We start from the raw sequence: 9,086 nt of genomic DNA on the forward strand, positions 1-9,086 counted from the left end.
CTGCCGGCCGCCTCCTGGGAGGCCTGGCAAGAACAAGCCAGCCACACATTTCCACTTCCTGCCCAGCTGCAGCCTGGGAGAGCTGACTTCTACGCCAGTGACTCTTGACAGTTTTCCCTGTGTGTTATGGATCCAATTGTGTCCCCAGAAGATGTTGAAGTCCTAATCCCCAGTACCTGTGAATGTGACCCTCTTTGGAAAAAGTATTTGCAGATGATCAAGTTAAGATGAGGTCATTAGGGTGGGCCCTAATCCAATTTGACTGGTGTCTTTATAAAAGGGAAATTTGGATGACAGAGGGAAGAGGAGGTGAAGATGCAGAGAGAACACCATCTACAAGCCAAGAAATGCCCGAGGCAACCGGAATCTAGGACAGAGGCCTGCACCAAGCCCGCAGCCCTCCCAAGGAACCAGTCCTGCTGGCACCTTGATTTCAAACATCTAACCTCTGAACCAGGAGACAATCAATTTCTGTTGTTTAAACCACCCATTTTGTGGGACTTTTTATGGGAACCCTGGGAAACTAAACTGCCCTGTGCCAGACTTTTCACCAGGGAACTTTGAATTAAAGCTGTTAATTATGATTCCCCATTTAGTCCTGGTCCCCAACATTACCTGTTGCTGGAAAAGCAATGCCCTAATATATTGGGTTGTAAGCTTCTCAGGAGCTTCCCAGGTGTAATCTGTCACAGGATTCAGTCACAAACCCAGGGAGTTAGTCACATACCAGTTCAGAGAGTCTCAAAACCATATTTTCTATCTGAAGGTTGTCTCCTTGGAGCTGTTTCTGCGAGCAGGGAAAGCAGGTGGAACCCACACTCCAAAGCACAGGGGAGGGTGTGGGGAACCTCCAACTGCCATGGTCCAGCTTGTGCATTAAACCAGTGGTCACGTCTTCTTGTTGACCTTCCCCAGCACCTAAGAATATGAACTACCTTTGGGCAAAGTTGGTGTGGCCCCAGGAGAAGCTCTGACTGTGGCGAATTTCTACCAGCAGGGACTCGATGAGTGTCCCTGAATAAGTATTGTCTAGTTTTTTTGTTTGTTTGGTTTTTAGTTCTTTTTAGATAAAATAATTGTTTCAGGCTATGTATATACAAGACATTAGCACCAAAAGATATTCCTAAAGACAGATTATAATTTATTTAAATGGGTGTTTATCATTCTGCTCCAAACGTAAGTAAATCTAATCTACTTATTTCAATGCTTTGCAAATCCCTAATAATAGATTATTTTGGAATTTTTAACCACATACTAACTTTCCAGTAAGAAAGCTCAGACATTTTAAGCTATTTGCACAAAAAGTATGTTGTCATTTTTAAAGTGAAATTTTAAGATTTCCACGTGTAATGTAAAAACAGCTGTCATGAGTTACCTCGGATGGCTTGCCTCCACAGGTGAAAGGCAGACATGTTTAATATTGAGCAAGAAAGTGACCATCCAATTTTGACCAGCCATCCAGTTGAAATAATTAACTAAATTTCTGAAATCGTCCTTGTTTCATAATTTGATGCACTTTTTTCCTAAACTTACATTTTCTAAGTATTAATTCTGGAAGCAATCCAATGAGGTGACATGTTCTCCCATTTTGTAGATTGAAAACACTAAGACCCCAGGAGGGCAAGTGGCTTGTCCAAGGCCATAAAGAATAAAAATTGCAAAAGGGACATGCATCTATCACACCTTTTCTCTTCTCATTCCTTCCACAAATATCCATTTATGGAGAGCAACTCTCTTGTTCAAATTCTTTGTCAGATCCAGGCACACACAAATGAAGGGGACAAAGTCCTTGCGTCTGACTACCTTTTTGGTGACCCCTGTGGGCTCTGGCACCCACTCCTTCATGTGAATCAGATATGGTTAACCCCATATTATAGATGAGAAAACTGAGGCTCTGAGAGGTTTAGTGTACTGCACAAAGTCACATAGCTAATTCATGACTGACCTGCTTGTGGATGGTTGATACCCAACATACGCGAAGTTCAAATGTTGGGTTGTTGGAAAAGTCATGATGCATTTTTGCAATGAAAAACATAGAAAAAATACGTCATGACTTTTCTGACAACCTAATACATCATCTTTTCATTATACCAGGCTGTCCCCAAAATGAAAAAAGTTTTTGTTCAATTATTCCTTAGCACCCACTGTATGACAGACACCACATGAGACCCATTCCCAGCTTTTTAATTTCATCCTCTGAACAACTCTTCAAAGCCAGAGAGTTATTTCTACTTTTCCCAGATAAGGAAACAGAAACTCAAGGATGTAAATAAGATGTCATATCCCAAAATTGTCAGGGTCTGAGTTTGAGCCCGGGTTTGACTGGCTGAAAGCACGGTTTCATTTTGCTGCATGGATGACAGTGTAATATAAACCAGATGTGATAAGTGTCTCAAGAAACTTCCATCAGAACTCCTCGAGATTTGGAGGAGGGAGACATTACTCTAATGGGGGACTGGGGATGAGGGTGATCAAAGTAAGCTTCATGGAAGAGTGGGCACAGAGGTGGGTGATGGAGGCTGCCACAGGCAGAGCTGGTGGGGAAGGTACAAAAGGACAGGGGAGCAGGCAAGGGTGACATACTTGCTGTCACTCTCCCCTCGGACACCACTGTCTTTGTGGGTCAGTGTGTGCTGGAAACTCTTAAAAGTTGAGTTTGTGCTTAACATGAAAGACTATATTGAGAAACCCGATTGTGAATGAAGAGTTGAAGAGAGAAGACAGGGCGTGTGGAGAGGTGTTTGCTTGGATGCAGAGAACAACTCACAGAACATTTAAACTGGGAGCTACCATGGCACATGGCAGGAGGGGAGCCCCAGGTTGCAGTGGAGAGGGACACATATGGTCTCCCAGTTGGCCTCAGCTTCCCTTTGGCTGCTGCTTCTTCTGTTTCTCCTCCTCCTCCTCCTCCTTCTTCTTCTTCTTCGTCTTTTTAAAATTATTATTATTTTTTTATTGGGGAACAGTGTTTTATTCAGGACCCATCAGCTCCAAGTCAAGTAGTTGTTTCAATCTAGTTGTGGAGGGTGCAACTCAGTGGCCCATGTGGGGATCGAACCAGCAACCTTGGTGTTATGAGCACTGCGCTCTAACCAACTGAGCCAACTGGCCACCCCCTGGCTGCTTCTTTTGACTGGTCTCTCCTTTGTGACAGCTTTGCAGATCTTTTTCACTTATATTTGCCTTGAAATAATCTTTTACTAAGTTCAGTCTTGCAGAGAGATTAATGGCACAGGGAGACGGGAAGGAAGGGGGCAAAGGGGGGCGGATTGCCCTTATAAGGTCCCCACATTTCCAAACTTATCATTCTTATTTCTCTCCAGAAAGAGGCAGGGTGACTGTCCATTGCAAAGAACTGTTGAGTTCCTTACCGGTCTTAGAGTTGTGACTGGCCTTTGCTAAAAAGGCAGAGAGTTTTATGAAGTGACATCTTTTGGCCTGCCCGTCATGAACTGGGGAAGAGTCTTAGGAAGGACAGGAGACTAGAAGAGCAGACTTCACCAGTCTGCTTCCAGTGGCATTTTCTAGCTGGGGGACCCAGGGCACACTTTTTACCCTCCTGATGGCCCATTTCTCTGACTATAAAATGATAGTTTTATACAAATGACATCAGTGCCTGCTCAGGAGGACATGCCTATGGCGTTTGGCAAAGAGCTGGTGTCCAATAGATGTGATGAATCTGAATCTGAGTTAGTACGTTCTGCATTCAGGAAGCTGTTTTGAGCATCTAACAACCAGTTCCTGATGCTAAAAAGAAACTAACTTTTGATCTACACAGAAAGCTGCTGGAATGCAAAGGATGCAGAGGTTGTTCACAGTCCTCACCAGGCTGCAAGTGTGGCCATGTCTTGTGGTGCGGCCGTGTCCTCTGGAGCCATTGAGTGGTGGTGTCCCCATCGACACACTGTTGTCTGATAGGTGGCTGCAGGCTGCACCCATGAAGCTTGGCTGATGCAGTGGGGAGAATCATCAGGCAGTGCCCTCAAAACACTTCCCCACCTGCTGGGCATGTTCAGAAAGACTAGCTAACGATCATTGCAGATCAGCCAAGACATGTGAACCCAGGGCAAATGGCCAGTGGACCAGGCCTGTATCCCAGCCTAGGTTCACCTTGAAGCCAGGCTGGTAACCAGGTGGAGCCCTGCCTGGGCTCTGCCCCTTTTTGGAGAGTGGGAGGTTCCAGTTGTCTTTGCCCTTTGGGGGCTCCTTGCAGTGTGTCCTAAGAGATTGAGCCCCTCCCAGGAAGTCCCCGAAGAGGGTTTCCCAGGCAACATCTCCAGTTTTAGGAAGAATTAGGAATAAGGAAAAATGGCATATAGTCCTTACTGGACTAATACACACAAATTGACCATAAGTCCCAAGCAAAGAAGTGGATTTTTATTGCAATACAAAAAACGCCCTTTTTCAGCAATGCTTTGCCTGGTATGGTGGTAAAAAGAGCTGACACAAACCCTTTCTTACCAAGGAGATAGTTATCCCTGAGAATGAATGAAGAATACACATGAAATGTGAGAATTAAAATTAGGTGATCTTCCCGCCCTCCCCCCTCCCCCACAACCAATCACCTTACTTTTAATAGTTGTTTAGAGGAAATCTGTATTTTTTTTTCACTTGAAATGCACTGTGCCTTTGTTGGCCAGCTATGTGTACCAGTCTGCCTGCCTGTTTCTGCTGGCTTGTCATGCTCACTAATTAGAGAGCTGCCGCCTGATTCACCTTGTTAATTAGAGGGACTTGCACACGGAGCCCTTCGGGCAGTGTGCGAGAGAGCCTCGCACCCGTGCCCCGAGAACGATGCGTCTGTGAAGTCATTCTTCTCATCTACCTTCTATTTTTCATTTGAAATGAATAAATCATTGAGATTTTCCTTGTGGAGGGAGAATGCAAGAATTCACCTCTTTGTCGGATGTAAATTACATGTGATCAATAGGAAGGGGTGACTCGTGTATTGTACTTCCATGATCTCCTAATTTACTTCTTGTCAGTGTATGAAAAATGGCCTGAAATCTGTGTCTCCTCCCCATGCATCAGTGTCCTTCATCGGGTGAGAGAGGGTGTTGAGTGGGAAACATGGCTGCTTCATCTGAGCCGTTGGAGCCTGGCCTGGTGGTCTTTTGTGCATTTGCCCAGGTGGAGGGAAGCCCCTGAAACCAAGGCCTCAGAGGAAATCCTTCTTCACGGCCTCCCCCAGGTCTCCTCTGCTTGGGGAGAAACAGAGTGCAGCAGGGAACTTGGGCTGAGACATTCTTTTGTAATTGAGACACCCCCCCCCCTTTCCTGGAATCGAGGTTTTTAAATGTATTGTGTGTCTTTCACCAAATAAAAAAGTTGAGATAATATTTTGACTTGATCAGACTGTAGACCCAATCGCAGAAGCACTAGTGCCTTTAAAACAGCACATCGCCTCCTTTTCCCACCTACATAGGACACCTCGGAAATTAGTCTCAGTGGCTTTCTCTCCAAGGACTTGGTCAAAAGTACGTATTATAGTTAAACGAGAATAAGAAAAGGCAGCGAACTCGCACTGGTTGACAGGAGGGCAGTAAAGGTGTAGTTTTCCCATAAAAAAGGAGAGAGCTGGGGCTCAACCTCATGAAGTCTGGGTGTCCCTGCCAAGGAGCCTGATTCAGTAGCCCCATTATCAGTCTTCATGGTTAATTAGTATCTTAAACATGGTTAACCTTTTTGCTCACCCAGAGCATTTGCAGTAATTGTTCATGCTCACTTGCAGAGATTTAGGCAAAAGATTTTCAAATATTTCTTTAGAAAAGAGGAAGGAATTTGGTACCTGCTCTTCCTGGGAAGGGCATAGCCCAGGGTAGCTGTTTTCTAGAATGCTCTTCACTGAGCACTGTGCTGCACGCAAAACACTGCCCAGCCCAGCCCTGTCCTCAAGACCCCACGGGCGGATGGAGGACAGAACAGGAGAAGCAGCAAGTCATTGCCACACAGAGCAGCTGTGCCCCTGGGAGCCTGCACAGAGGAGGGGGTTAGGGACAGAGGTCACAGAGAGAGGGATGTCTGTGAGGGCTGCTGGGGAAAGAGCAGAGCTTGCCAGGCAGAGATGGCCTTCTAGGCAGGGAGCACAGTGCACACAGCACACAGAGGTGTGGAAATGCATGGAAGGCTGGAGCCTGGGAGAGTGAGAGGACAGCCAGCTGCAAGGGCAAGGAGACACCAGCCATTTCCCCCTCGGACGTTACCTGGGTGCTTCTCACTACACCCCTGTTCACACTGTTACGAGCCTCTGTGTGGAAGGTGGCTGCCCAAGCTTGGCGTTCTGGCTCAGCCGGAGCTCAGGCACATCTGCAGGGCTCCTTAGGAGGGTGCAAAAGTGGGCTCGGTTCCTTTGGCACATTTGCCCTCCACACTGCTCCAGCCCTGGGTGCAGGGACCATGGGACATGGGGAGGTGATGGTGGATACGGGCCTGCCAGGAATCTCACAGGCAAAAAAAAGCCACGCCTCTTTGACTGGAGACTTTTACTGAGGAGCCAGGTGGCAGCATGGGCCAAACACCTAGACCAGTTCCTCCACTGAGATGTGAATGCCTGCCTTTTGCTGGGGTCACTGCAAAACACCAGGAACACAAAGATGAAAAAGACACTGTCTCCTGCCTTTAAGAAGCTCACGAGAGACAGGCACGTAGGATGCGTGTTTGCAAAGAAGCAGGAAACTGCACTGGCAAGTATCAAAGCAGCAGCAGCAGCAGCAGCAGCAGCCGGGAGAGAGCCGCGTCACAGGGGAGGTGACACTGGCACTGAGTTTTACATGATGAATAGGACTTATTAGGCTGAAGCGATGGGGAAGGGTTTTTCTAGTCAAGGAGCGGCGAGTGCAGAGCGAGGGGACGTGGATGTGTGCAGTGTGTTCAGGAGCTGCGAGGGTTCATCCTTGTTCTGACGCGGGAAAGGAGCCTGTGCAGTAGGGCCCAGGGCAAAGAGAATGGAAGGATTTAGGACAGAGTGCAGACAGGGTCGGGTTTGCGTTTCTGAAGGAGGCTTTTGCCAGACCCCCTCCCCCACCCAGTTGTGCAGCACCAGGGACACTTTTCACAATGTTTTCTAAGGTGTCGAGCAAGGCAGAGGCTATTTTCCATCCAGGCAAGGGCTAGCCAGGGTCTAAACCAGCACAGACCTAGAAGAGATTCTGACGTGGAGCAATGAGGACTTGGTGGATGGGAGGGCGAGGGAAACCCAGCAGGAAGGTCTAGAGGACTGAGCATCGTAGTGAATTAACAGCCTTTTATTCCTGAGACTTTCTGCCTCACAGCTTCGGGGTTCACAGCCATGGCAATGGAAAGTCCAACCACATTCGCACCGGCCGTCCAAGTGGTGTTGGAGACGATGATGAATTCATCACCACCGGAACCCACCGCTGCTTCTAAATTGGTTGCAAAGTGTCAGCTGCAAGCTGTACCATCCCCATTGACTTTATATGATGTGCCCCTCTTTTTTTTCCTCTAAACAAAGCCCCTCTTTCCTGTGGTCAGGCATGCACCAGGCGGGAGGGAGAGCCAGGTGACGCAGAGCCAGACCTCTCCTAACTGAGGAATCCCTTCTCACCTCCATGGGGCTAAACCACCTTCTTCTTCTTCTTAGACAAGTCCTGTCTGTGGAGTAAGTTTTCCAGATCACCGGGGAGGCGCACAATAATGTGTAAACATTGACTTAGAGTCCAGAAGCCCCCAAATCTGCTTAGTCCCCTCTCCCTGGGGAAGGTCAAGAGGTACAACTCTAGGCTGTTTCCAGGATGCTCCCAACTGCCATTAGGCTTTGCCGTTTCCAGGGTTAGAGAAGATGCTTGGAGTTAATCTTGTAATCCTTCAGGATTCAGCCAGCGTCACTTATGTTTGCCAGGCACGGAGCTGGGCACTGAGGTGGTCCCTCGCAGAACCGGTGCACCTGAGAGAAACTTCTCAGGAAGGGTTGTGTGGCCGGGCCTCTCACAAGTGCATCAGTGCTCAGGCGAAAACCTGTGTCTCCCTGCATTTAGAGACTTGGTTCCTGTAGCAAGTCATTTGCTTCAATAACATGAGTTACAAGAAAATGAAGAGGTAGAAACACACACACACACACACACACACACACACACACACACACAGTGAAATGAAAGCAGTATTAAAAATAGCAATGGGAAGCCCTGTAAGGTTTTCTCCTGGGACATGAGACCCTCTCGGGCCACCCTCCCCACCCCTGCTCTAGCTTCCTGAGTCCGGGACATGTTCCTGGAGGGCAAAGTCTTGCCCACCTGCTGTTGCCCCCAGAGGCTAACAGCACGGTGGCCTCTTGGGAGGCCTCTGCTAATTGATTAAGTTCCTTCACACACTTAAATTTTTCATTCTTTGCTTGATCCTACAGGTAATGTGTGTTGATGGCAGACAATTTGGAAAGTGCACAGCTGCTGAACTCTGTTTCAGGAGCTACTGTTAAAGCTTATTTAGGCCAAATATAAGCCGCCCCCCCCCCGCACAACACACCTATATAATGTTCTAATTGATTTGACACTTTCATTTCTAAACCTTCGCTTCTTTACATTGGCTATTGTCAAATTAACTCTTTTAATGGACTTTTTTTGGGCATGAGGGAAGCATGCTAAATTGGTGGTATTCCTTGGAAGTAATAGTTAATACGAGAGTATAAACTCCCAGCAGCTTGATTTACCTAAAGTGACGCCCATCTCCTTCCTAGGAGGGGGCTGGGGTGCTACGCCACCCCGTAAGGCCAAGCTGGTATCCACAAGGCACAGGGGTGAGTGTCGCTCACACTCATAAGGATTCATGCTGCCCACAATAGTATTGATAAACGTGGATAAAGGGACATGCAGGGGTGTGCAGGTGGACACAGGGGTCCCAGCTACTGAAGCAGGGCGACCCCTCAGTGCACGCAGCAAACCGTGGACAAATCAGTGGATAGTCAATCTGCCCATAAAATGCAGGCAGCTTCTATTTTATTTCGTTGGTCCTTTGCTGGAGGAAACCAAACAATCTTTCAGTCTAAAATTAAGGACTCATATTGGAACAACTTCGACCCATATTTTTATTCCCAAATTTGATTATTTTGTGGCTATGCTCTGAAAATGTTCGAT

The sequence above is a fragment of the Hipposideros armiger genome, unplaced genomic scaffold (genome assembly GCF_001890085.2).
Source record: "Hipposideros armiger isolate ML-2016 unplaced genomic scaffold, ASM189008v1 scaffold_224, whole genome shotgun sequence".
NCBI classification, from domain to species: Eukaryota; Metazoa; Chordata; class Mammalia; order Chiroptera; family Hipposideridae; genus Hipposideros; species Hipposideros armiger.